Source organism: Artibeus jamaicensis, unplaced genomic scaffold, assembly GCF_021234435.1.
Source record: "Artibeus jamaicensis isolate MK-2021 breed Jamaican fruit bat unplaced genomic scaffold, CSHL_Jam_final contig_851, whole genome shotgun sequence".
Lineage (NCBI taxonomy): Eukaryota > Metazoa > Chordata > Mammalia > Chiroptera > Phyllostomidae > Artibeus > Artibeus jamaicensis.
This window is the reverse complement of record NW_026521986.1, coordinates 6,892,376-6,915,272: the sequence shown is the minus strand read 5'-3', so window position 1 is coordinate 6,915,272 and position 22,897 is coordinate 6,892,376. Positions and strand designations below refer to the sequence as shown.

General features: G+C 36.5%; 1 protein-coding gene and 1 pseudogene across 5 annotated transcripts in view; one reads left to right on the top strand and one right to left on the bottom strand.

Moving 5' to 3' along the window:
• The window catches only part of FUT8 (fucosyltransferase 8), a 231,580-nt gene that overhangs the window by 117,018 nt on the left and 91,665 nt on the right, over positions 1-22,897 (bottom strand). For 4 of the 5 annotated variants that reach the window (XM_037125938.2, XM_053673294.1, XM_037125937.2 and 1 more), the window contains one exon: positions 22,686-22,776. The gene's annotated coding sequence lies outside the window, so the exon portion shown is untranslated. Of the gene's footprint in view, positions 1-7,742; positions 7,829-22,685; positions 22,777-22,897 lie in introns of those variants that run through there. The other variant, XM_053673295.1, reaches the window with a different exon arrangement.
• On the top strand, positions 5,316-5,748 carry LOC119034805 (eukaryotic translation initiation factor 1A, Y-chromosomal-like; annotated as a pseudogene).

The window sequence follows — 22,897 nt, the reverse complement described above, 5'->3', positions numbered from 1 at the left end:
GGGGGAGAAGGTACAGAAAATAAGTAGCAAAGACAGTAGATAGAAAATAGATAGGGGGAGGGCAAGAATAGTAGGGGAAATACAGAATCTAAAGAATTTGAGACACGTGTGCATGAACTAAAGGGGGAAATGGGGGGAGGGGTATACAGGGGGGAGGGGAATGGAGGGGGGGAATAGAGCAAATGTAATGGCATAATCAATAAAAAAAATATAAAAAATTAAAAAAAAAATAAGAGACAGTCCTTGACAACTTGCATCAATTACATGTCAGGATACAAGAGAAAAAACACTCAAAATACTTTTAGAAACAAGAAAACTTTAATTTATCAATGGAGAAATATGTCGTTAATTCAATAACTTCATGGAATAGTCAAAAATCTCTTTTCATCCTTCTATTCTATGCACTCAGTGTGTCAGTTTTTGTACTCAGGCTAGCTCTCGTCATGGTAGCAAATTGGCTGCCTCAATTTCAGCCACTTGTAATTATGGGTAAAAAGAACTATTGATAATCTCTTCTGGTATGTTTCATTTTAAGGAAGAAGAAATGTGCACATTTTACTAGCCAAGATTTAGTCATCTGTCCCTTGCAAAATCAATCAGTGACAAGGGAATGGGATTTTTATTAGGGTTTAGATTAATCAGAATTTATCCCTAAGGGTAAATCCCAGAACAAAATTGACCCTGAAAACAAGAATGAAAAAATGACTACAAGACTCTAGAAGAATGCTACAACATCATTTTTTAAAAACCATACCCCCCATCCCCTACATCCCCCATTATTCCTTGTCACAATACTTACTGACTTTTTTATTTCTTATATTAAAAGATATGTACCAGTAGAGCAGGGTCTTAGAATACAAGCCCTTTATTAATACTGGTCAAATGTGAGTGATATTCATATTTGACCAGTATTAATATGTACACATTTTATTTAATATCTGTAGTATAAATCCAAGGCAAAATAAAAATAATATTAGCCTTAGAAGAATCAGAACTAAAATTCAAAATCATTTTCACATGTATATTAATTTATTTTTATACACAAAAAAGTATCAAAAGTAGGTGCTCAAAAAATATGCAAATATAATTTCAAACCAAAGACTTGCATTCAAACCAACTTCTGATAAGTTGCTTAGTCCTTAAATAAGCATTTCACTTCATAGTTAATAAAAGGAATGGATAAAAAACTTAAATATAAGTTGTGATACCATAAAAGTTTTAGTGGATAACATAGGGAGTAAAATTTCAGATATCCCATGTAGCAATATTTTTTCCAATATAACTCCTAGGGCAAGGAAAATAAAAGAAAAGATAAACAAATCAGACTTGTCAAATTAAAAAGCTTCTGCATAGCTTGAAAACCACCATCAAAATGAAAGGGAATTGACCACATGGAAGAACATATTTGCCAATGATATATCAGACAAGGGTGTAATCTCCAAAATGTATAAAGCACTCATATGACTCAACACCAGAAAGACAAACAATACCATTAAAACATGGGCAACTTCTGATCCAGATGGTGGTGTAAGCAGACATGGCTTGCCTCTTTGCACAACCACAAAAAAATTACAACTAAAATATAGAACAACCATCACTCAGAATCATCAGAAATCATGTTGAATAGAAGTCTGACAACTGCCAAATCAAAAACAACACATCCATCCTGACTGGTAGAAGGGGCACAGACATGGAACAGGCTGGTCCCACACCCACATGTGATGGATAAAAATTTGGGTGGGATATCTTGAGAGCAAGGTGTGTCAGCCCCACACCAAGCCACCCAGCCCAGGGTTCCAGTGCTAGGAAGATAAGTCCCTATAACTTCTGACTACAAAAACCAGTGGGGATTGAGTCAGTGGAAGAACTGCTGGAACTGCAAGTAGTTCTTCAAGAACCCACACACAGACTCACCTACTCACATTCACTCCCTCGGAACTCCAGCATCAGTGGCATGCTGGGAGAAACTGAAGTGTCTGGCATTGAGGTGCACAGAAGTCATTGTCCCTTTTCTAAATACTCCCCCTACAGAACCACAAAGCCACAGATCCAGCAGGCTGGTGCCATTTGTGAGACTCCATCAACCTGGCTAATACTGTCTGACCTGCCTGGGAGATTCCCAGAGACTCCACCCCACCCAAGCTACTTTTCCATATGAATGGCTGGTCTTGCTCATATTGTACAACTTCCTAAATCCTCTCAAACAAGAAACAGCTGGCCTCAGTGAGCCCCAGGCCCTGCACTAGCAGCAGCCAGCCTACATTTACAGTTTGGCTTTCCCTAGGACTCTTCATACCCAGCTCAAGTATTAGCCATCTCACATTGCTTTATAGCTCAGGCAGGGTAGCCCAAGGTAGAACACAGATGAGGGTTGACCTTGGCCTGTACCACCCAGGAAATCCTATGGCTTAGCACACCCAGTGGACAGCTACAGACCATGTCAGAGTACCATCACACTGCGCCTGCATGGCTGATCCTCCAGGGATGGCAGAGGTGGGTAGTCTGTGGTCATAGACAGACCTTGCAGATGACTGGCCTGGATAAACCCCTCATTTGTCCTGCCAAGAGCAATTAACGCTCAATCAACTACAAGAGGAGGGTGTACTCAGGCCATACAGAGGATGAAATATGGCCCAAATGAAGAGAACAGATCAATACTCCAAGAAAAGAGCTAAACAAAATGGAGATAAGCAATCTATCAGATACATAGCTCAAAAACGCTGGTTATAAGGATGCTCAAAGAACTTAGGACATCAACAGCATAAAAAAGATCCAGTCAGAAATGAGGGATCCACTAATTGAAATAAACAACAATTATGGGAAATAAAAGTAGAATGAATGAAGTCGAGAATCAAATCAATGATCTGGAACATAGGAAAACAAAAAACAATGATGCAGAACAACAAGAAGAAAAAAGAATCCAAAAAAACGAGGGTAGAATAAGCAGTCTGTGGAACAACATTAGGAGATCCAACATCTGAATCATAGGGGTGCCAGAAAGAGAAGAGCAAAAATTTTGAAATCTATCTAAAATAATAATGAAAGAAAACTTCCCTGATTTGGTGAAGGAAACAGACATGCAAGTCCAAGAAGCACAGAGAGTCCCAAACATGACAGATGCAAAAAGGCCCACTCCATGACACATAATAATTAAAAAGCCAAAGCTTAAAGATACAGACTTAAAAGGAGCAAAAGAAAAGAAGTTAGTTACCTACTGGGGAGTTCCCATAATACTGTCAGCTGATTTCTGAAAAAGAAACTTTGCAGGCTAGAAGAGATTAGCAAGAAATATTCAAAGTCAAGAAAACCAGGGACCCACAGCCAACATAGCTCTAACCAGCAAATCTATCATTCAGAATTGAAGAGCAGTTAAAAAGCATCCCAGACAAGAATAAACTTAAGGAGTTCATCATCACCAAACCATTACTATATCAAATGTTAAAGCGACTCATTTATGGAAAAGAAGAAGATCAAAACTATGAACAATAAAATGGCAATAAATACATATAAATCAATAACTGAATCTAAAAAAGCAAGAACAGAGACAGAATCATGGATACAGAGAGAATTTTGATGGTTGCCAGACAGGAGTGGGGTGTGGGGGAATTGGTGAGGAGGTGAGGAGATTAAGAAGTACAAGTAGGTAGTTACAGAACAGCCATGGGGATATAAAGTACAGTATAGGAACTAGAATAGCCAAAGAACTTCCATGTATGACCCATGGACATGAACAATGGTGGAGGGTGGGTGGAGGAGGGCAAAGAGGAAAAAACAGGACAACTGTACTAGCATACTCAACAAAATTTATAAAAATAAAAAATGAGCAAAGGACCTGAATACACTTTTCCAAGAGTGACATACAGATAGCGCATAGACATATGAAAAGATTCTCAACATCATAGCCATCAGAGATGCAAATTAAAACCACAATGAGATATCACATCACAGGTGTCAGAATGCCTATCATTAATTAATTATCAAACAACTAATGCTGGCTAGATGTGGAGAAAAGGGAACCCTAGTACACTGTTGGTGGGAATGCAGACTGGTGCAGCCACTGTGGAAAACAGTATGGAATTTCTTCAAAATATTAAAAATGGAACTGCCTTTTCACCCAGTGATTCCACTGCTGGGAATATACCCTAAGAATCTCAAAACACCAATTAAAACAGTTATGTACCCCCATGTTCACAGCAGCACTGTTTATAATAGCCAAGTGCTGAAAATAGCCTAAGTGCCCATCAGTAGATGAGTGGATCAAAAAACTGTGGTACATTATTGCATGGAATACTATACATCAAGAAGAACAAAGGTACTCCTACCTTCTGCAATAATGTGGATGGAACTGGAGAATATTATGCTAAGTGAAATAAGCCAGTCAGTTAAAGACAAATATCATATGATCTCACTCATAAGAGGAATCTAATGAACAAAATAAACTTATGAGCAAAGTAGAACTGGAGACATGGAAACATGGAACAGACTGACAGCAGCTAGAGGGGAGGGAAGAGTAGGATAATGGCTGAAAGACAGGGAAGGGACTAGTCAAAGAACATGTATGAATGACCCATAAACATATACAACAGGGTGGGGAGTGACTGTGGGAGCTGGAGGGTGGGATGGATGGAGGAGGGTAAAGAGAGGAACATTGTGACAACTGTAATAGAATAACCAAAAAAAAGTTAATAAAAAATTCACAATCTTTCTAGAGAATTCTTTCTAAAGAACAATATACACTCAAACACTCAAACAGAAGTAAAACTGTTTCCATAGAACAATATATTCAAAACTGTAAGGAACATTTTATGCTACTGAAAATTTTAGTGAGAGTAATTTAAAAAACAACACATTTCAATCTTCATGTAAGAGGCATGAAATCCCCATAACAGCTAACATTATTACTGCATGTATGAAGAATAATAAAATAATATTATTGGCTAGTATTTGATTCACTAATATGCAAGCCAGATGGGTGGCAGACACAATTTATATATCCTAAAATAAGATAAATTTAAATGAATTGTGGTACAACCACTGACATTCAGTAAAGATCCATGAAGAGAGGCCCACTTTGTAATGAGACTAAGGAAGTAAAAGAGTACTGGTTACTCTAGACCTGCCCTAGAACACCTGGAAAAATATTAACACACATGGAAATGGAAGACAGAAGGAAAGAAATTTGCTGCTGCTGAGCATGTCTCAGAAAATCTCGGTCTCAAAACTCTCCCACCCAAGCAGTTCCACTTTACACCACATGTGACTTTGTCTTGAATCCCAGCACAGGAAAGAATTCCAAAATGCCAGTAGGCACTGCCATGCCTATGAATAAAGGTAAAGGAGGTAAAAACAGGTGCAGGGTAAGAATGAGAATAAACCCAAAATAAATGAGTTGGTGTATAAAGAGGATGCATAAAAGTACGCCCAGGTATTTGACATGTTGAGGGAAAGACTACAAGCAGTATGCTTTGATAGTGTAAAAAGGTTATGTCATATCAAACAAAATTGAGAAAAATGGTTTGAATAAATACCTGACATTACAGTGGTTGGTCTAACAGACCATCAGGATAACAAAGCTGATGTAATGAAAAAAATGCAGATGAAGGTGCAAATCTGCAGGCATATGATAAGCTTCCAAAAGATGCTAAAATCAATGAGACAAATGCATTTGATGATGCAAATGCTAAAGATGATGATAAAATTAAGTTCGATAATACTGAATATGATGAGAAAGACCATAATGATATCTAAGTTGAATTTAATGTGTTATGCTCCAAGTTTTCTGAGGATTAACCCCAAACATGATATGCCTTCTCTGAACTTTAGAAAGTTAACCACTTTCTATGTAGCTTCACAGTTTTATCTAGGCATCTCTTTCCTAAATGTATACATGCACTACTGATGTTCAAATACTCTTGGAAGCAATTTTTTGTCTTCCTGATTGTTCCCCTCATTAGTTAGATAAAACTTTAACATATGTTAACAAGTAACTTTAAAAGAAAGCTTTTATTGAGCCCAAGCTTGTCAGATTCCAAAGTCCTATGTTCTTAATAACTCCTTTTTAAAAAAAGAAAGACAGTCCACATCAGTATACTGCAAAATTAATGAAAAAATTCTCACTATGCAAGAAAAACTCTTTATGGTGCAAAGAGTACTGGAACAGGAATACCAGTATGTGTCTTACAGATAAAGAAACCAAGGCATTTAAGGGTGAAGTAATGGAGAGAGTGGGGGAGGACGGTGTCACAGCAAGTGTCAAACAAGAATTTCAACCCAGCTAACTGACTGCAGATTGTAACGGAAGGTTTTCCAAGGCCAGCATCTTGCCATGTCTAGATCAGACACTGGAAACCAAAAAATACCCTATCAATCGTTAGAATAAGAGATAAAAGTCATTGCCATCCAAAGAAAGCTACTACTACTAACTGTGACTTTAAGAAGAAGCATTCTAGGTAAAGAGCTCTCTTGTTTTCTTATGACCTATAAAGATGTTTGCAGCTCAAAATATTGTAGTAGCAATATAAACTTTAAAAAATTCCTCCTCACTCCTGAATTCTTTCGAATTGATTCACTGCTCCACTGCCTACCATGTCTTTGGCACTAAGTGCAAAAGATAGAATGATTATCAAGACAAAGATAATCCCCACTGTTTCAGTGCATCATAGAATCTACTAGAAAAGCAAAAATGCAACAAAAAATCACACAATTAATTTCTTATACTTCTAAATATAATGAGCCTGCATTCAATATAGGGCTTTTGAACTTTCTGAAACACACTTGCCCAAATATCTACCATGGCTGTCCCTTATCAAATTTAGGTCATTCCTCAAATACCACCTTCTCAGTGAAAACTGCCCTGACCATTCTGTATAAAAATGGGATGCTCTCTACTCCAACATTACCTAATATGTTTCCTGATGTACTTACTTTTCTCTAGAACATATCACCATCTAACATACTTATTGGTTTAGTATCACTACCATTATAGAATATAAACTCCATGAGATCAGTAATTTCTACTTCGTTGACTAATATCACTCAGAATCTAGAACAGTGCCTATATAGAAGATATATAATATTGTTCAATAATGACTGAATACAATGAAGGGAACTATAAGTATCAATGAGTATATAAAAGTAGAAATCATTAATTTCATTTAGACTATGTACCCATTTTTAATGTCTTTTTTTATCCTCACCTGGGGATATATTTATTGCTTTTTCTTAGAGATAGAGAAAGAATAACAACAAATGGTTGTCTCCCAACTGGGGATCAAATCCATAACCTAGGTAAGGGCCATGACCAGGAATTGAACCCACAACCTTTCGGTCTATAGGACGACACTACAACCGCCTGAGACACCTGGCCGGGGCTGTACACAATGTTTTTATCTATATAAATGTATTCATGTAACAATTAAAATATCAATTATAAATGCTATTATTAGTGTATATGGTTTTTAGGCATTTGTTTCAGTTTTTTATAATTCTCTTATAAATCATTTTTAAACATTTAAGATATTTATAATAAAATGAAATACTGCTAAAGAGATTCATGTTTTTATACTAGAAGGCAGTTAACGTCTAACAATTTATTCTTCATTCTATAAACTATCTTACCTTACAAATTAAGAAATGATGAAATCGTCTACCTGGATTTGATATTATCATATTAACTAAACATGACCAGGAATCTTATTTTTCAGAAATAAAAAAAAAAGAGAAAGAGTGAGATATAGAATCACCTTCTAAGGTTCATGGTTTGATGTCTGGTTTGTATACCCAGTCTGTGAAGATTTTACACAATCATGGCAGTCATAGCTAAATATCTAGAAAAAAACCATAGTTCCAAATTTAGTGTATAACAATCCAAAAGACTACGTGGCCTGACAAAACTCTTATTTTGAAGAGGAATAATACTTTTATTTATACCTAAGCAATGGGTTAACATTATCAGTTAAACAATTACTTAACAATATCATTTAAAAAGAAAAACAGATTCTGAGACAATATTCAAAATATTGTATGAAATTCTAACAAGTCATCATAATCTTTCAGATAAAGAAAAGAAAGTTGCCATAGTATGTCTAATACATGAGCTTAGTATGAATAATCAATCTTCACATAGAAACATTTTTCATGAGTCCATTAATTCTTCTGATGAAAATACATTATTGCTAGAAATTTAAAAAATTATCATGAAGTAATAATTGAATATGATCTGCCCTATTATATACTACGAAAACCTGAGACTATTGACCAGATATAACCAGGACTCCCAAAACGCATACATTCAGTCCCCTAATTTAAACAAAATCAGTTGTCATAATAAACAAAGGAGACAGCAAAAACAAATCTTCAGATAAAAAATCCAACTCAGTCTATTAACTACAACCAAACTGTTTTCAAATGCACAAAAAAGCTAAAGAACTCTCTCGGTTCTCCATCACCTAACTATCTAAATATTCCTCGAGTACCTACAAAACAAAATTAAAATTACCATTAAATATTTTATCATTACAAACATTAAAAAATGTTGCTGTTCATTTTAAAACCATACCCTAAGTAATAAAGGTAAAAGTAAATATTTCCCTGTGGTTAACTATATACTTCCAGAAAGAAAATGCAGAACTCCTTAATGTAAATACATTCTACATTTATAAGACAATGGACTATCAACACCAGGAAATATGTTTGATACAGATACTAAGTTAAAAAACAATTTATCCAAAAATCTTTTAAATTAGCCTAATTATTTTTAAGTGGTGGCACATGGTGTTAAACAAAAAATTTTAACTTCCACAGAGAAAAGTCTTTTTCAGAGAAAGAGTTCATTAGGCCATTGCTATTTAGCACCACCACCAACAAAAAAGATCAGTCCTGGGGCATGGGGTCTAAATCACCAGCAGCATGGCCACATAGGAAAGACAACATGTCCGTCATCCTGAAGTCTTCACAGCATTTTTAAACATCAGGTAGTGGGGAGAAAGAAGTAAACCAATCTACAGACAAAGGGAATGGGAGAAGGTGAAGTGGAACTAGTTCTGGGGACCTACCAAGGTCCCCAAAGAAATGTCCATTCCTGTGGACTAACTGTGGGTAGCAAATTAGAATTTCCTATGTAAAAAGCACAAGAGGATTTTGAGGTTCCATAACACCTGGCTATTCTCTCTTCTGGATAACTGTAGAAATAGCCACCTGAAAATTCATACTAAATTCCAACAGATTCACAGGCTAAGGCAAACATCCTAAGATCTCCTTCCTGAAGCAGGTTTCTCAGTCTGAATCTCTTGGACAGGAAAGGGGGAGGGTCAAGGGTTCTTTCTGAATCTTGTTTTTTTTTTCTTTTTCTTATTGTTGTTCAATTACAGTTGTCCCCATTTTTCCCCCATTACCTTCCCCTGCCCTACCCCCCCCGCACCTCCCATTTTCAATCCTCCCCCACCCCCACCCCCACCCCGTCTTTGTCCATGGGTCCTTTACACATGTTCCATGGAATGCTTTTCTAGGAACCCTGTGAAAGAGCCCTACTTCCACTGGCAAAGTAAGGATGTCACTGGAAAAGATTGTTTGGAGGACTGTCATGATCTAACGTCCATTTAAGTATGATCATGCCAAAATTTATCCTTTCAGTTAAATGCATATGTTAAAAACACTGATTATGGCCATGAATTTTGCTCCTAACTCCTAACTGGTTAGGATGACATGTAAAAATCCTACTACACATTTGAACAGATACTCACACACCAATGCTAATAACGGCATTATTCACAACAGCCAAGAGGCAGAAATCTTGATGGATGGATAAACAAAATGTAGTATCATCAAACAATATTAGTAAGTCTTTAAAAGAATAAGATGCTGATTCATGAAAGAACATAGATAACCTTGAGACACCACATCAAATGAAAGAAGTCAGCCAGAAAAGGACAAACGCTGTATGAGGAACCTAGAGTAGTCAAAATAAATAGTGGTTATAGGAAATGGGAGTAAAGGAGAATAAGGAGTTAGTGTTTAATGGGTAGAGTTTCAGCTCGGGATAATGAAAAAGTTCTGGAGATGGACAGTAGTGATGGTTTGTCAACAATAAATGTACTTAATGCCACTGAATTATATACTTAGAATGGTTAAATGGTTAGGTTTTACTTTATGTGTATTTTACACAATAAAAGAGGAAAAAATATATATTACTACCATATTATTTTATAAATGACTTGCCCAAATAATACTTTGTAAAAGTGCAATCACAGAATTCTAAGTTCTTAACATTAAATTATTAAGGAAAAAAGTGGTTAAAAAGTAATCACCCAGTTTTTTACTTAATTATCAAGTTTCTTAAAGAAAAACACAATACAAAATAAACAAAAAACTTGATGATTGCAGCAACACCCCAGTAACACATTTATTCGAACTCTCCAAATCCTTTGCCTTACAGCAAAAATACTTAAACATGGTCATAATCCACACATCCATGTGTCCTTAACACTCACACATAAATTCATCTCTATTTTCACAGCAGAAGGTATTCTGCACTTAATGGTTTACTTTTTTTCCCCTGCAGGTAAAAGCTATGGATGCAAAGACTATTCTCTACTCTGCAACATTTTCAGTTTGGTTAACAAGCATCTAACAAAGAGCTGTAGCATGTCAAAGAAAATGAATTCTTGAAAATGATTAATACTCTGTATGTCCCATTATTTCCTAAAATTTATATTCATTGGAATAGACACAAAAGCTAACTTAACTTCTATAAAATAGGAAGGCAGTGATATTTTGCTGGCTATTTGTGAAAGTGATTCACATTCAAACAAATCGAACTGAAATTCATGGAACTATAACATACTTAAAATTACAAACTCTCTAGTTCATCACTGCAAGCCTTCAATACAGTATACCACACACATCAATTTCAATTCTGTGATTATGTGAAAGAAATATTGATTTAAGACATAGTTAAATTCAACAATAATATTGATTTAATTCATAACTCATTTAACATGATTCATTCATGAGTCTTGACCTTTAATTTACCAAACTAAGCTTTAATACTGATGTATTATTTCTTTCTCTGGAAATTACCTAACTAGAAAGTTTTCAATACTGATGAATTTTCCAAGATCTTCCCACAAAACCATTACTGGATATTAAAGTCTCTCATTAAAAAATGAAAGCTACCTAACATATAAATAAAAAAGCAAAGAATCTGACAGACCCAGGTAGGCCTAGGAGGAATGGAAAATCACCAGGCGGGAAAACTACCGTGGGAAACTGTAGCCTAAGAAAATGCCTGCCTGGGAAACTGCCTGCCGACCCTACCCAGGACAAACAGATGCTCGGCTAAGACTGGGGTCTGGGGTCGGCCTATCCAGCATAACAGGATGTAGCTTTAACTTGAGCCTGACAAGATGTATCAAAAACACTGGTCAGCAGAAATGGCACCCAGCAACCAGCTCTAGCCAATCAGACTCTGATACCCCCAACCAGTTATCCTTCCCTGGTTTTTGCATTTAAAAACCCTGCCCTAAGAACAACAGAGTGAGTCCTAACCTCCGTTGGTTGGCTCCCCAACCTCCCTAGGTTGGCTCCACTTTCCCCCATGAGTCTTAACCTGCCTCGGTTGGCTCCACTTTTCCCTCTTATTCCTCACTAATAAACCCTGCTCTTTAGCTCGCTCCATCCATCTGGTTCCTTGAGCAACTCCAACCTATCAGAGTTTGATTGTCTTAGTGCCCTATACGTAATTCTTTCTAGAGATAGCTATTTCAAGTAAAATAAATCCTTTGATCCACAATTTCCCTACTTTCCCAGTAAATTACATTAAAATTAAGTAAGCTAAGTAAAATTGAGTCTTCTCATAAAAAGAGAAAGATTTACTTTTCCTTGTTTATATACCTTCTTCTGTATATTACTAAAAATATATATTGTAGATTTGATATCAAAAAGATCTATCCAGAAAAAACCTGTATTTATATAGCTTTTTATATCCATTTAACATTCAAATTTGGATTCAATAAAAACTTCCTAGACTACGCTAGGAAATGAATTCCAACCACAACTGTATAAAGAGGGTACTGAAAACTGTATGATAGACAAATGACTTTCAGAGAGTAAATAATTTGCTGTAATAACTGGTAACAAGTGAATTCAAGAACTGGGAATCCAGATATTACTGATGCCAAAAGGAAAGAGGAAGAGAAGTAACATTCACTGCATGTCAGTTTTGAACCAGGCACCTGCACAATTTACTCACTTCATTCTTACCTAATATAGGCACTATCTCTGCTTTGGAGATGAAGGACACTGAGGTAAAAAGTGACATAACATGACTGATACAGGGTGCAGCCAAGAGGGGGGCCCCAAATAAGGGACTGGAATGGGGTCCAGAACTCAAGCTGTCTAGGAAATACTGGAGAGACATGTAAGATGTCCTCACCACTTCCCCCACAGGTGTGAGTTGGGGGAAGGGACACATGGAGCAGGAATATGCAGGGCTATTTTGTACAGCCATAGCTTTGCAGCTAATCTACAGCATGGTCATTTAACATATCTATATCCTTTGGCGGGTCACTTAGAAATGTTAAATAGCTGTGGCCATGCTTGGAGCCAGGGGGATGGAAGTCACTTCCTCCCAAGATGTAACTGGGGGGCAGGTCCCCTGAGTTACAGTGCCTGCATGGGAACTTGGGAGAAGATTGGCTCCAGGACATGGGCCATACCTTCTCAGACTCACAATGTCAGCCCAGTAAACTTGGAATAATACAGGAATGCTGGCAGGTGTAACTGATTGTGAGAGGAGTCGGAAATGGGGGTATAGAGGAAGATTGGCTCGGGGATTTAAACCCAGATATTGCAGCCACTGGGGGAGAGCCACGCCCTTTTGGCAGAGTGAGGACCCCTCTTGGCTCTGGTGGAAGAAGGGAGAACCACGAGGTTTGGCCAGAGAGCAGACCCCTGCAGCTTTGGTAGAAGAGTTTCACGTGGCTTTGGGGTGCTCCCTTTGACTACGTGGCCTGGGACACAGGAGAGACTTTGCCTGGAAAATGGGAACAAAGAACTCTTGCCAGTAGACCATGAGAAGGTGCCCCATGGCTTTGGATTAATTAGAGATCCTGCCTGGATGGCAACACAGCTGATGGTGCCAGCAGCCTAGAAACACGGACATGTGCTCTTTTCCTGAGTCACAGTACCCTGAATTAAGACAGGGGAAGAACAGAGCACTGTATGTGTCTGTGGATCTCCTAAAGGACTTTGATATTTTAATGAAGATGCTTTAATAATAAACATTTCTTTTCCTTTTCACAAATCTCTGGCATTGAGAGATGTCTTGCCTATTGGCGGCAGACAATCGAGCCCAGTAGGTGGTCCAGATGGTATTAGCATACCATTCTCCAGAGTCCAGGCCCCTGTATGTCTGTTTTGTAACATGACCAAGGTTTGTTTGGCTAGTTAACAGTTAAGATAAATCAGAAACTCTGGAATTACACACTGATAGATTTTGTCCTCAACCACTACTTGTCATCCAAGGCAGGAATGATGTTTTATTTTTGTTTTCAATCTTGTTTTGTTCCTACAAAGAAGGGAACAATTTCACTGGATCAATTTTAACAAGATTTCCAATTCCTTGAGAGAATCTTATCTATATTGGTAATCCTTTAGGGTAAATACTGAGAAACACCGGCAGACAAAAAATAACATTGACAATAGCACCCAAAAAATAACATTGATAATATCAATATCATGTTATTATTGATAATAACATGAAAATAAATGTCAACACAATAAAAATCCAATAATCTAACAGAAAAACATTGTGAATGCCTCATGCCATTAGAATAGCTTTGCAAAGAATTAGCCCCCTCTTAAACCAGGTGCCAAATCTTGGAACACCAAGAAATAAGAAGTAAAGTTTAGAGAAAGACACTGAAATACTTTTCCCCATTTTATCCAATGCTCCTATATTCCACTAATTTAAGCCCATGATCCTGTTCCATGCAAGCATAGCTCTAAAGGGCACTGGGTAAGAAAAGAATAGTCTTGAAATGGGAAAAAACTGTGGGGACTAAAAAGAAAAATGCTTTTCCTCCCATGCTCTAAAGTCATCTATCTAGACTATTAATCAAATTAACAGAAAGATTAACATAAGAAAATCAAATTTTAATATTTTCGCACAGGAAATTCACGTATATATGAAAATTCCAAAGACAGTGAGGTGAAACTGGGTATATATATAATTTTGGACACAGGAGAAAGCAGGGAAGGTAGGATCTGAGATTTCAAGAGGAATTAGGCACTTTACAGACAGCTAAGGAAGAGCAACCCAGAAACAATAAGCCACAAAGAATAATCTAGTAAACAGGCCCTTGCTTGGAACACCGTCTTAATTCAAATTAGTCTGCTAAAGAGAACATCCTAACATCCCCTTAAGACTTTCCCTTTGAATCAGAGAGGCAGGAAAGGGGGGAGGGTCAATGTTTGTTTTTTTTTTTTTCTGAGCCTTTTGTTTCTTAATAACTAGCCTAAAATCAATACCCCAAAAGGCAAAACTTTGGTCCCCTTCAAAACACTATCATTTCAAACAAAAAATAAAACGTAAGTAATTTTCATCATTCCTTTAAAAAGTTCAGCAATTTATCATACAAAGTATCTGTCTTCGATAACCTACACAATTGCCCTCTAAATCCAGTTAGAATATTCCCTTCCTTTTTAAATTCTTGCTCTCTTTTTCCCCCTTATCTGCTTCTGCTCTTCTACTAGATCAATCAAAAGAATAAGGCAGTGGGACATTGGAGCTATGTTATTCAGGAGCAAAGGTCAGTAATTATAAAATACTGACCAGGCTATGAAGGATTCATATTTCACAGTAGCTTTCATTTATAAAAGTATGAGGGAGAACCCAAAAAACCCAGAATTTATTTATAAAAATTGCGTATTTATTCTTACATGTTTAAACGTCAGTCACCTTTAAAGTACTCTCCATTTGATGCAACACACCTACTGAGACGATTTTTCCACTACTAAAACAGTTTTTGATTTTGATGCCTTTTAGTGCTTCTGCTGTTTTTTATTTCACCTCTTCCACAGGGCAAAGCATTTCCCTCTGAGGATTTTTTCCTTGGAGGGGGTCACCAGGGGTGAGATCAGGTAAATAGGGAGGGTGGGGGATCATGCTGTTTTTTGGTCAAAAACTTCTGAACACTCAGTGCCATGTGCTCAGATGCATTCATAAAATACCCATCATGAAATGGGTAAACACGTTGGAAAAGTCTTAAAAAAACTGCACTGAAGCGAATGTAGCCTCTCACAACACCACCAGCTGGTGTGCTGACATAGATGGGTTCCTAGAACACTCACCTAGGTGGGGAAGCCTATACTACAAAGGGCCCACACTCCAAAAGATAATTCTGGTTTTTTGAGGGGTCTCCCCTCGTATATAACCATATATCTATTTCATTCATTATTCTAAATGAGGCAAAAAAAAAAGTGTATTACCAAAAAAAAATCAGTTTTAAAATTCTTACCCTAGAATATATAATACATAGAGCACAGGAAGGTGATAGTTTGTTGTATTTTTTTAAATTTCATCTTTCTTTTCTCTGATCACTTGTTTTTATGATGCAAATACTACAGAAAAAAATTAGTCTAAAAGAACCTGAAGTTTGTCAATAATTCCTTTTTCATTTTTTAGAACATGTATCTGCTGTTGTTGGGTGAAGTAGTCTATATATCTCAATCATATCCAATCTATGAAATGTGCTGTTGAGTTCAAACTTAGTGAGTTTCTCCCTGATATAAGAGTTGACATTTCCAACTATAATGGGGATTTTTGGTAGGCAGACAGACATGAGTAGAGCCAGGATAATGGCCAGGTACAGAAGGTCATTGGGATGGCAAGTCCCCAGTGCCTAGCAAAGGGCAAAACTGGAAAACTAAGGACTTCGTTTTTCTGCTAGGTTACCCCAAGGTAACCTTTCCTCCCCTAGCATATCCCCGGTTACGCAGTTTAAACCCTTTGACCTTTCCTATTGCTGATCATGCAGTCTGGACCCTCCCTTGTACTTTCCTCCCCTGACATGTCACTAGCCATGCAGGAGACCCCCTTAGAGGAAGAACAAGGGGCCAAAAAGTGGCCTCGTACAATTCCCAGGTGGGCCCTTGCACAGACACTCCCTTAAGCATTAACCCACAGGGATAACATCTAGGCCTCACTTATATTTCAGCCCCAGGCTCAGAAAAGCAGCAAAACCAGACAAGCAATGCCATAGCTGACATCAGGACCAGCTGCACTGACTAATGATCCCCCTGCCCTGGCACCAGGCAATCAGTAGAGACCACTGAAAAGATACAGCTGGAAAGCTGATAAATATTCTATTGTGATCCTACCCACCTCCAGACAAATACCCTCAAGACAGAGGATCCACTATGGTTCTCTCTATGTAACACGCTCACACCTTTCCTCACCTCCTTCCCCAGGAGTGTTTTCCTTGCCTCTGTTTTGCCTAAGCTCCAAGGGTCCTTCTTTTGCCCCTATAACTTGTTTCCTGGGCCCACTTCTTCTGCTGTTCACTTCTACCTTGGGGTCTTTCTAAATAAATTTTCTCAGAGTTTGAGTCTTTGCTCTAAATTTTATCTTAGCCATAAGTCAACTACCAAGGTTGCTGAACCAACATCTGGTCTGACTCCACAGGTCTAACACCTGGTACTGTTTCACAACCAACAGATTCATCTAATCCTCTTTGCAATTCTATCAGGTTGTTTGTTTTCATTTGTTTGTTTGTTTGTTTGTTTGGCCTCACATATATTGATGACCTACTGTTAGGTGCATTCACATTAAGGATGTTATATCTCCTTGAAGAATTGACCCCTTTATCATTATACAATGCTCCTCTTTATCCTTAAATTTTTTCCTTGTTCTGAAGTCTCCTCTGTCTAAATTTAATAGAGCTAGTTATTCTGGTTTTCTTTCAATAGTATTAGCATGCTATTATTACCAGGGTTAGGGTTCTTGGGTTCCCAAAGACAGAAATTAAGAGGAAATCCCAGAAAAATTTCCAGACAGGTATTTATTAAGCTTATGCTTAAGCACGAGGGAGGCAGCAAAGAGAAAAGGATGGTCCTCTGATCCCTAGCAGCTGGAGACAGAGTAGGCTAGCAAAAAAAGGCAGTCTTTTTGAAAAAGAAGGACTTTTTGAAAAAAGGCAAGCTTGTGGAATTGTCCATGTCAGGATAGAAAAAGGAAGCGGTAAGAAGGGAGATAAAAAAATGTTTTTTAAGCAGGGAGTGGAGGGGTGGTGAGTTTCTTGCAGTCAGTTTCTACACCTTCCACCTGCTCTTAACTTGGCTTCCTGGCCACCTGGTATTTTTCCATTCCTGGGCCCAAGTCCCTATACCATGTCAGTATATCCTTCTCCAGGCTTTCAATCAACTTTGACAGTCTCTGTCTTTTTATTGATGTATTTAAACCACTGATATTTAAAGTAATTATTGATATACTTGGATAAATATCTACCATATTTGTTACTGTTTTCTATTCATTGCCCTCATTCTTTGTTCTTATTTTTGTCTTCCACTCTTTTTCTGTCTTTTGTGGTTTTAACTGAGCATTTTCTATAATTCCATTTTCTCTTCTTAGCAGGTCAATTATACTTCTTTTCTCACTCTAATGGCTGCCCTAGAGTTTGCATTACACATTTACAATTAATCCAATTCCACTTTCAAATAACACCATATCACTTCATGGGTAATGCAAGTATCTCACAATAGAATATTCCTAACTCTTCGCTCCCAACTCTTGCATCATTGCCAAAATTCACTTCAATATGTGATAATCACTGAATATATTGTTGTTATTATGAACACATAATGTTATCTGTTAGATCAATTAGGAATAAGAAAAATAACCCTGGCTGGTGTGGTTCAGTTGACTGGAGCGACATCCCCTAGGATCAAAAGGGGGTCATGGGTTCAAATCCTGATCTGGGAACATACCTAGGATGGAGGTTCAGTCCCTAGTAAGGGCACATACAAAAGGAAACATCAATGTTTCTCTCTCACATCCATGTTTTTCTCCCTTTTTCTTTCTCTAGTATTGTTCCTTTCTATAACATAGATCCAAGTTTCTGGCCTATACAATTTTCCTTTTCTGAAAAATGTCCTTTAACATATCGTGCAAAGCAGAACCACTGCCCACAAATTCTCTGAAATTTTGTTTACCTAAGTGTATCAGAGAATTCAGTCTCTCTGACCGAGTCTTGTTTGGGCTTTCTTTGCTCTCATAGCATTCAGGCTAATAGCTCCTGCTTTGGACATGCTAAGTACAGAGGAATTCTGTTCAGGCTTAAGTTTTTACAAAACAGCCCCTTCCATTTTTCCTTCCTTTGATTTAAAAGAAACCTGAACTTTGTGCTTGCCTAAAACAGATTTCAGAATTTGCAAGCACCTCCAACTTCTTGAGCTGGTGCCTCTCAATCAATAAACTTTTCCTTACTTTAATATTTTGAATACTGCCTTTTTAAAACTGTGGGCACTGCAAGTTTTAGACTGGTAACATAATTCTTTATTCTCATTCACTTCTGAAGAATAATTTTGTAGGATACAGAATGCTAGACGGTTGGAAGTTTTGTCTCAAAGTTTAAACACAAAACACTTAACTGTTCCTGTTTGCATGGTTTCTGAGGTCAGATGTTATTCTTACTTTTGCTTCTCTATAGTTAAGGTGGTTTCATCTGCCTTTGTCTTCTTTCAAGATTATCTTTGTGTTTGATTTTCTGTACTTTGAGAACTTTTAAAAGATTTTATTTATTTATTTATTCATTCATTCATTGAGAAGGGAATGTAGTGAGAGGGAGAGAAACATCAATTTGTGGTTGCCCCTCGTGTACCCCCTATGGTTGGGGGGGCCTGGCCCTCAACCCAGGCATGTGCCTTAACTGGTAATCAACAGGCGACCCTTTGGTGTGCAGGCCAGCACTCAATCCATTGAGCCATGCTGGCCAGGAATATGATTACGCCTAATTGAAGTTTTTGGGGGTACATACTGTCCTTGGTGTTTTCTGAAATTACTGGATCTGTGACTTGAAATCTGACATTAATTTGGGGAAATTCTCAGTTATTATTGCTTCAGATATCTCCTCTGTTTCTTTAATTCTTTTTCTGGTATTCTGATTATGTGCATATTATACTTTCGGTAGTTGTCTCATAGCCCTTGAGTATGTTATCTTCTGGGGGTTTTTTTCCCCTTAGTCATTTTCCTCATTGATTTTCATGTCTATTGACCATCTGTATGTCCTCTTTGGGGACACATCTATTCAGGTCCTTTGCCCATTTTTAATGGAATTATTTTTTTGGTATTGAGTTTTACAGGTTCTTTAAAAATTTTGGATGGTAACCCCTTATCAGATATATCATTGGCAAATATGTTCTTCCATTCAATGGACTGTCTTTTCATTTTGTTAATGGTTTCCTTTGCTGTGCAAAAACTTCTTGGTTTGATGTAGTCCCATTTTTTTATTTTTCCTTTTATTTCCCTTACCGAAGGAGTTATATCAGAAAAAATATTGCTATAAGAAATGTTCAAGATTTTACTCCCTATGTTTTCTGCTAGGATTTTATGGTATTCAGTCTCACATTTAAGTCTTTAATCCATTTGTGTTTATTCTTACATGATGTAAGGTAGTCTAGTTTCTTTTCTTTTGCATGTTATCTATCCAATTTTCCCAACATCATTTATTGAACGATCCATCTTGAGCCCATTGCATATTTTTGTCTCCTTTGTCAAATGTTAATTGACTATATAGCCGTGGGTTTATTTCTGGGTTCTCTAATCTGTTCCATTGATCTCTGTGTCTGTTTTTATGCCAGTACCATGCTGTTTTCATTACTATATCCTTGTGGTATAGTTTGATATCAGGTAGCCCGATTCCTCCAACTTTAATCTTCTTTCTCCAGATTGCTGTTGCTATTTGGAGTCTTTTATAGTTCCATATAAATTTTGGAATATTTGTTCTAGTTCTGTGAAAGATGTCACTGGTATCTTGATAGGAATTGCATTGAATCTGTAGATTGCCTTAGGTAGTATAAACATTTTAATGACGTTAATTCTTCCTATCCATGAACACAGTACATGCTCCCACTGATTTGTATCTTCCTCAATTTCTTTCTTCAGTGTCTTATAATTTTATGAGTACAGGTCTTTTACACTCTTGGTTAAATTTATTCCTAGATATTTTATTCTTTTTGAAGCAATTGTGAATGGGATTGTTTTCTTAGTTTTCCTTTCTGATAGGTCACTACTTGCATATAAAAATGCAACTGATTTCTGGATATTTATATTGTATCCTTCTACTTTACTGAACTCATTTACCAGTTCTAGTAGTTTTTTGGTGGAATCTTTAGGGTTCTCTATACACAGTATCATGTCATCTGCAAATGTCAGTTTCACTTTTTCCTTTCCAATTTGGATGCCTTTTATTTCTTCTTCTTGTCTGATTGTTATGGCTCGAACTTCCAGTACTATGTTGAATAAGATTGGTGAAAGTGGGCATCCCTGTCTTGTTCCCAATCTTAAGGGGAACTTCTGATGGTACAGCTTAAGAAAAACAGAATGCCTTGGCATATTTCCAAATGGTTACTTTCCCCCTCCCCTACAGAAATCACTTGGGGATTTTTCTCTGATACTCACTGTGAAGACATGGAGGTAAAACCATGAAAGTGTGGCAGTCCCCTATTACTGGGTACCCTAGAGTTTTTAACTAATTACACTTTAGATTCTCCTACCTAGTACTGTGTCCCTTCGAGGTTCCCACTCCTGGGTTTCTGCTAGGGTAAGCTGTCATTCTCTGTATTCACCTGTCTCTCCAATTTGTGTGTGTGAGCTGGGGAGGGAGCAGTTTGCTTTGTGACCTTACTTCTCTGACATACCTAAAAAAGTTTGTTGATTTTTCAATTTGTTCAGTTTTCTACTTACTAGAACAAAGTGATAATTTCTAAAAGCTCCTTACATGGTAAACTGAAAACCACAAAAGAAAATCTCCATTTTCAATCTTCACTAATTGATAAAGTGATAATAACCTCATAGTATTAAGATGAAAAAAATGCAAATCTGAATTTGTCTCGATGGCATACAAATTGCCTAAAATATGATTAATCATAGTGTTTAGTCTCTATGTAATGCTAAAATTCAAGTTATTAAATAATATACTTCATCCTTTCTGAAGCAATTAAAACATGTGGACAATCAAATATTGTAGAAATCATTATTACAAACTAATATATTTCCTAAATAAACACCTAAATATTGAATTTCCATTAAGGACTTAAAAAAAATCAATCAGGGATACTACAATTCACTGGTTACCCTTAGTGCTCAATTAATTTTTGTAGAAAAATAAAGCCTGTTTCTTAATTCCTAAAATACCATTATAATCCCATCTAAACTAATTTAAAGATTCTTTCTCTGGAGAAAAAAAATTAATAGAAAACAAAAACCTGTACATGAAATTTGATATTTGGGTGGCAAATTCCCAACATTTGCTATAATCATGGAATTAACCTGTATCAAACTTAATTTCCTTAGGACATCTTTATCCACTATAGAGTGCTGTCTGTTCTTATAGAAAGAAATAGTTAAAAATTTTTCAATATCACACTGTAAAACAGCTCATTACTTTTTTATATTACTAACTTAAATTTTACTCAACTGGGTTTTATCATATTAACCAAAAGCATGCTGCTTAAATAAGATGAACATATCTAATTCACCTGAAGGAATTTCAAGTTATGTTGCAAAAAAAGCCTCCAAACATAGCAAAAAATGAAAGAATGGCCAAACCCAAGGGAACATATTAGTATTACTTCACTTTACACATATGTAAATTTTATTTTATTATTTCCACATTTGCAATGCATTGGGTCCAAAAGACATTTCTGAGCCCTTTATGCAGTGAATAGATGGTATACCATTACAAAATTAGGAGCTAGGGTAACATCCTAAGGAATTATTAATAATCTTGTTCTTCATTCATAACTACAGACTTGAATAATTTTCCTATATATATAATGAGGAATTAGAGTGAGATACTTGTACATGGGAGATGATTTGGGAATGGTAACAAAAAGAATTGGGAAATGTGACCTTAGTAACAAGTGAAATATATAAAAACTCCTAGAAAAAAGATTAATCAGCCCCCAAAAACAGTTGTCAAATGAGAATAATGATGGATGCTTGTGAAATATAGAAAAGAATGCTTTAAAAAATTCCATACTTAATCTGCTAAATATAAAATATATTACTGAAACCCCAAAACAAAGTCAATATGTAAGTATTAAAACTGAAATTTAGTATTTGAAATAATTTCTAGCTAAAGTAATAACCAACAAAATTAATCCTATTTGTCAGTTCACAAGAGATAAATGAAAACATCAAAAGCAAAAAATAAAAAAATTAAGAGTTAGTCACATTGGGTGATTACATATGTAAAAATAAACTATTCAGGTAAGAATGGCTATGTAAAAAAGACAAGAGTAAGCATAAAGCACAGAATGTAGACCTGCTCCAAAAAAAGTCATCACCATCAATAAATAATATAGTGTTTTCTGGATCCAAAGAAAAAAGAGTTTCCTAATTTTTAAAAAGAGAAAATTTTGATTTATTAACAAAGTTATTTCAGTATTAACTGTGAAAAATGGCTTACCTTCATTCCCCTAGAACATATGAAACTGACGAAACCACATATTTCCAGAGAAACATAGTATTGCTTGAATCTGGGTCACTGATATTATCAACTGTTCAAATGAGACAAAAGAAAGGGGTAACATTACTTATCAATAATTATACATTTTCTTTGTTGACATATCTCATATAAAACCTTGTAAGACCATTCAAATGAGATACTTGTCTCTAGGT